The following is a 6,417-nucleotide window of genomic DNA, read 5'->3' as shown; positions in this document are numbered from 1 at the left end:
TTAGTACCCTTTTGAACCACCAAATTCGGATTTCATATCTCAAAACTGGATTTTATAAGCTTGCCATTGGTCGTTGATTGGTCGATTTGGACCACTCGACCAATCCACTCGACCAATGAGTTCAGCAACTCCAGATTGAGGTCTTTCGGATGTTTTGATATCTTTTCAGTTAGGGATCTTTCCTAATATGTTGTATATACTTGTTTAGGACCTTCTTCTCAAGTTTGCCAAGATCTTACTTGATTTCTTAGGATTCTTTGCGAGTTATAAAAGGTAAGGATGGTTATTTCCTTAATTACATAGATAGCATGAATCTAGTTTCTATATTTGAATATCATTAATATGTTTCCTAAAATTAGATTCTTACAATGATATACTACTTGTTGCATAACTTTGATTACGGTAGCATTACTTATTCATATTGAATTGATTCATGTATGATTTACTTACCAATGTTATACAAGTGATTGTAAATATTGATTTCTTTCCATATATGGAGTTACCATATATGTGATGATATGAATTGATGCATGTGTATGCTTACGTATGGTTTGGAAAGGAGAGGTGTCCTTTTGACACTTCTGTCCTTGGACTACTACGGGAATATTATGGGATATTTCCGGAGATGCCCTCTGGACACCTTCCTAAACTGTTGGATGACATATATAGGATTGTCTAGTAGTGTTTGGCTAGGATGTCTGTTATGTCGGACCCTAATCGGAGGGGTATTGAGACCGAACGACCCGTGGTAGCAATGGGGATTCATGGGCGCTCAAGACCGGTAACCAATCCGTGAGAGGACGGGAATCACATTGTGGGGGCCATTTATTGGTAGGGTTGCATATGGTTAGACTTGGGCTCACGGGCGCTTAAGACCGGTAACCAACCCGTGAGAGGACGTGAGAGCTTCCCGTTTACCATATGTGGATGATCAATAGGGTTGGTGAGTCCGTAGTCAGGGACTATGAGGACTCTAGTGTGAAGGATACCGGAAAGGATCGTCGGGGACGAGGAATGGAAGTATCTGGATCGACTTGATGTAACCAAGTAGAAGACTTGCATTTGGCTAGGTTTTACCCGACATGCGCCGTACTTATACCAAATGGTTGTGAGAGAGTGTGTTGACTTAACCCCTGCCATTTGTCCTGAGGGATGAAGGACCCATTACCAAACGGTCCTTGGAGATATCTTAAATGGATGGAGGGAATCCAAGATATCTTAAATGGTTGAGGATGTGAGTGGACTTTCCTAAAGAGTACGGTGCTATGACTTAAAGCATTTTGGATTTAGAGACCAGCATACATAGAGTTAGAATCATTCATTCATTGTTTGTCTCATATCATATTGCATTTATGATTGTTACGGAATCTGCCATTTATGTTATTATGGATTTTAATCGCCCTCATGGGAGTTTCTTTGAAACTCATTCCTTTATTGTACAATGTTGTTAGACTATCGCTTGATTTGAGTACTATGACCGGTTCCTATGAGGAAGCGCAAGGCGAAGAGACATATCTCCGGGGAAGGTGATTGCGGTTACCACAATTACCACTGAAGATCCCACGGGTGGTTATGCTCCGTACGATGCTTAGTCCGACCATTGAGTGGAAGCGTCCTTGTGCTATTTATGAGATCTATACCTACAAGGATGTCGTCTACAAAGTGGAGAATAATTTAGTTACCCAATGTACCCTCCTTGGCGGGATTAGCTTTTATCTAGTTTATTCTTTAGAGCTACTTTTTCATTGGATGTAAAGTGGGATTTTTGCTTCACTTTACTTATCTGTTTGACACTCTGATTATATCTATTATTCTAATTCATTTATGATTCATTCTTTCTTTATTGAATCTATGATTTATCTTCCGCACTCTTGTTATGGTTGTTCATGATTATGTTATTGTTTATGTGGGAGGTTGATCACTCGATACCTGATCTTCGGGCTGTGGATCACACTCTCGGGTATGCCAGATAGGGTACCGGCTGGGAGGGCGTGACAAAGGATACCGGAAAGGATCGTTAGGGACGAGGAATGGACGTATCTGGATCTGACTTGATGTAACTAAGTAGAAGACTTGCATTTGGCTAGGCTTTACCCTGACATGCGCCGGTACTTAGACCAATGGTGATGTGAGAGAGTGGTGACCTATACCCCCAGCCATGGAATGTCCCGAGGGATGCCGGACCCATTACCAACTGATGATGAGTGATTGAGACTTTCCTAAAGAAGTACGGTGCTATGACTTAAAGCATGTCTGCCAATAGAGACCAGCATATATAGAGTTAGATTCATACATTCATTGTTTGTCTCATACCATATTGCATTTATGTTTGTTTTGAAATCCTGCTATTTATGTTATTATGGATTTAACTGCCTTACTGGGTTTCTTTCGAAACTCACTCCTTTTGTACCATATCTTTTGTTAGACTTCTCTGCAGGTTTGAAATATGATGACGGTCCATATAAGGAAGGGCAAGGTGAAGAAGATGAAGACTGAAGATGAAGAAGAGCCGACTGAAGATGTGGATTAGATTTCTCTTGTTTCTTCTAGACTTATCTTTTACTTGTATTAGCTTAGAGCTTTACTTAGATTCGATCTACCTTCCGCATATGTCTGTGGAGTATATTTCCGCTATACTCTACAGTTGCCTTTTTATTTGGTATCATGTTTTCCGCACTCTGATATTCTTAGTGATCCTTCTGAGATCCTTTCTTGACTTTTATTATAAATTACTTGAACATTATGATTTGTTCTTGCTTTTGATTATGTTATTGTGCTAAATGGATATGATCGTTCCTAAACTTGATCTTTAGGGCTGTGGATCACACTCTCGGGTATGCCAGTTAGGGTACCGGCTGGGAGGATGTGACAACCACTCTCTCTCATCACCATTGACATGGGTATTGGTGCATATCAGGGAAAAACCTAACCCAATGCAAGTCATTTACTCAGTCATATAATTCTAGTTCCAAATACCTCCTCTCATGCATTTGGCTTTCTTGGTTCAATATCCCTCCCTAGTGTCAACGTATCCTATGGGCTCTAGCCAACTCGGACTACGTCTTCCCTTAATCCGATTGGTCATCCACATATAATAGGGGAAACTCTTATGTCCCTTCATGCATTTCACCTTCTTTAGCACCCACGAGCCCAAGCCTATTACATGCGACCCTACCAATGAATGACCCCCATGACAATGTTGTGTCCCCTCATGCTTCTCGCATTCTTAGGCGCCCACCAACATAATGTAACTGCCATGGGTCACTCGGCCTCAATGCTCCTGCTGATAGTGTGAAACCCAGCCCTAACCTTGACCCAGAAACCTTGTTGTTTGTAGGTCCGACAACCCGAAGTAAAGCAAGAAGTCAACTATGGGCCATCTCAGTGGAAGACTTGGAGTTTGCCTTAGAATCCATGGGAGTTGATGACAGTGTTCCATTTATGGAAACTTGTTCAGGACTGAAAAGGAAACTGCACCCTGATGAAGATGGGATTAGTTGATGGACTTGGATTACTTTTTCACTTGGTTCGAAGGCATTTCTACATACTAGGTAAGCCACTTGGTGTGTGTGCAAAACCCCTTCAAGTTTGGATTTGATCTAAGCCTTCAATCCCCTATTTTGGACTTGTTGTCTTGATTGATCGATTGCTTGGTCGACTGGGCCAATCGACCAATCAATCGACCAATGAGATCTATTTTGCTGAATTAGGTCTTGGCTGCTCTATTTAAGCCCAACTTCGAGTCTAATTGGTCTTTTGTGCCTCCAAACTTCCTGGAACGAACCAGAGCTCTCCTTTGCATCCTTGGTGGTTTTCTTGTCGGATCTACGTCAAATCTCTTGCTTTTGCATCATAAGGTATGTGATCATCCTCCTCTCTTCTCCATCTTTGGTTTTCTATAGTTTTTCTTTCCTTTTCTGTTTGAGAACAGTGGAGTTGATGTTACATCTCTGTTGCAACCATCACTCTACTCATCTTCTCTCTTTTCCTAAGGATTTAAGGCTTGATGGATGATCTTAATCAAGATCATCACTTGCTTTTGAAGGAAACCATGTCTTCATCTTCTTTCCCTTTTTAAATTCAAAGTTCTTCAATCTTAGATCTATTTTTCTAGAAGATCTATACATGTTTTCCATGAATTCTTTATCAAATTAGTGATCCATCATTCTATAATTTCTCATGAATTTGCCATGATTTCTCCAAGAACCTTGAGTGACCTATTTATGGTAAGTTTTTGTTTCCTATTTTGTGACTTGAAGACTTGATGTTATTAGGGTTTTGAAGTCTTCTATAGACCAATACACTATCATTGCATATTCCCTCTTGTTTGGTGACGATTCGAATCACAAAATTCGGATTTCGAATAAAAAATCTTTGATTTTGTCTGTGACTGACTTGGTCGACTGATTGGTCGACTGAGTCAGTAGACCAATCAATCGACCAATGAAGACAGTAGCCTCTGTTTTGGTTTATTTTTGGTTGATTTGATTCCTATCTTCTGAAGATCTTCCCTAATAAGGTAAGTACACTGTCTAGGATCCCCTTCCAAGTTTAGAAAAGATCTTCCTTGATTCTCGAGATTCTTTGCGAGTTATTTAAGGTAAGGATAGTTATTTCTTTAATTACATAGATTGCATGATTTAGTTTCCATATTTGAATCTTCCTGATTATTTCCATAAATAGATTCTTATATTGATGTATTACTGATGCAACTACTCTAATTACAGTAGCATTACTTGTTTATATTAATTAGTTCATGTATGACTTTACTTGCCAATTATATATAAGTTGGATCATGTTCTTGATTACTTTCCATATGGGGAGTTACTATGTTTGTGATATGATTGATTTATGGTTGTGAATGATTAGGTATGGTTTGGAAAGGGGAGGTACCCTTTTGACACTTCTGTCCTTGGACATCAACGGGAATATTATGGGATGTTTCCGAAGATGTCCTTTGACACCTTCCTAAACTGTTGGTTGTCATACCTATGGCTGTCTAGAAGTGTTTGGTTAGGATGTCCCGTTATATCAGACCCTAGTCGGAAGGGTATTGAGACCGAACGACCCATGGTAGCAATGGGGACTCATGGGCGCTCAAGACCGGTAACCAACCCGTGAGAGGACATGGATCACATTGTGGATACTCGAAAGAGGCCATTCATTGGTAGGGTTGCATATGGATAGACTTGGGCTCATAGGCGCTCAAGACCGGTAACCAACCCGTGAAGGGACATGAGAGCTTCCCGTTTACCATATGTGGATAACCAATAGGGTTGATGAGTCCGTAGTCAGGGACTATGAGGACTCTAGTGTGAAGGATACCGGAAAGGATCGCCAGGGGCGAGGAATGGACGTATCTGGAACTGAGTTGATGTAACTAAGTAGAAGACTCGCATTTGGCTAGGCTTTAACCTTGACATGCGCCAGTACTTAGACTAATGGTGATGTGAGAGAGCGGTGACCTAAACCCCAGCCATGGAATGTTCGGAGGGATGCCGAACCCACTACCAAACGGCGTTGTGTGATGAGACCTTCCCAAAGAAGTACGGTGTTATGACTTAAAGCATGTCTGCCAATAGAGACCAACATACATAGAGTTAGAATCATAATGCATCATATGTTTCATATTACATTGCATCATACTTTGCTTTGAAATCCTGCCATTTATGTTATTATGGATTTAACTGCCTTACTGGGTTTCTTTTGAAACTCACTCCTTTTGTGCTATGTATTGTTAGATTTTTCTACAGGCTCAGAGTATTATGACTGCTCGTATGAAGAAGCGCAGGGAAAGGTGTAAAACCCAGCCCTAACCTTGACCCCGAAACCTTGTTATTTGTAGGTCCGATGACCCGAAGTAAAGTAAGAAGTCAGCTTTGGGCCATCCCAGTAGAGGACTTGGTGTCTGGCTTTGAATCCATGAAAGTTGATGATGAGATTCTATTTATGGAAACTGAATCCTGATGAAGATCTAATTAGTTGATGGACTTGGAGTGCTCTCTATCTTGGTTTGAAGGCATTTCTACCTATTAGGTAAGTCACTTGACTTGTGTGCAAAACCCCTTTAGGATTGGATTTGATCTGGACCTTCAATTCCCTGTTTTGGTCTTCGTTGCTCAAGCATTGGTCGACTGATTGGTCGACTGGACCAGTCGACCAATCCACTCGACCAATGAGTGCTGTCTTTGCCAATTAGGTTGTTCTTGCTCTATTTAAGTTCAATCTCGAGTCCACTTCGTATTTGCTGCCTCCAAACCCTCTGGAACGAACCAAAGACCTCTGCAAGTCATCTCTCTTGCATCCTTGGTGTTTTCTTGACGGATCTTCGTCGAAACTCTTCTTTTTGCATCAAAAGGTATGTCTACTCTCTCTTCTTCTCCTCCATCTTTGTTTTTCTTTCCTTTTTGAGTTGAG

Source organism: Hakea prostrata, chromosome 3, assembly GCF_041222555.1.
Source record: "Hakea prostrata isolate BN-2017 chromosome 3, UWA_Hpros_2, whole genome shotgun sequence".
Lineage (NCBI taxonomy): Eukaryota > Viridiplantae > Streptophyta > Magnoliopsida > Proteales > Proteaceae > Hakea > Hakea prostrata.
Note: the sequence above shows the minus strand (reverse complement) of the source record.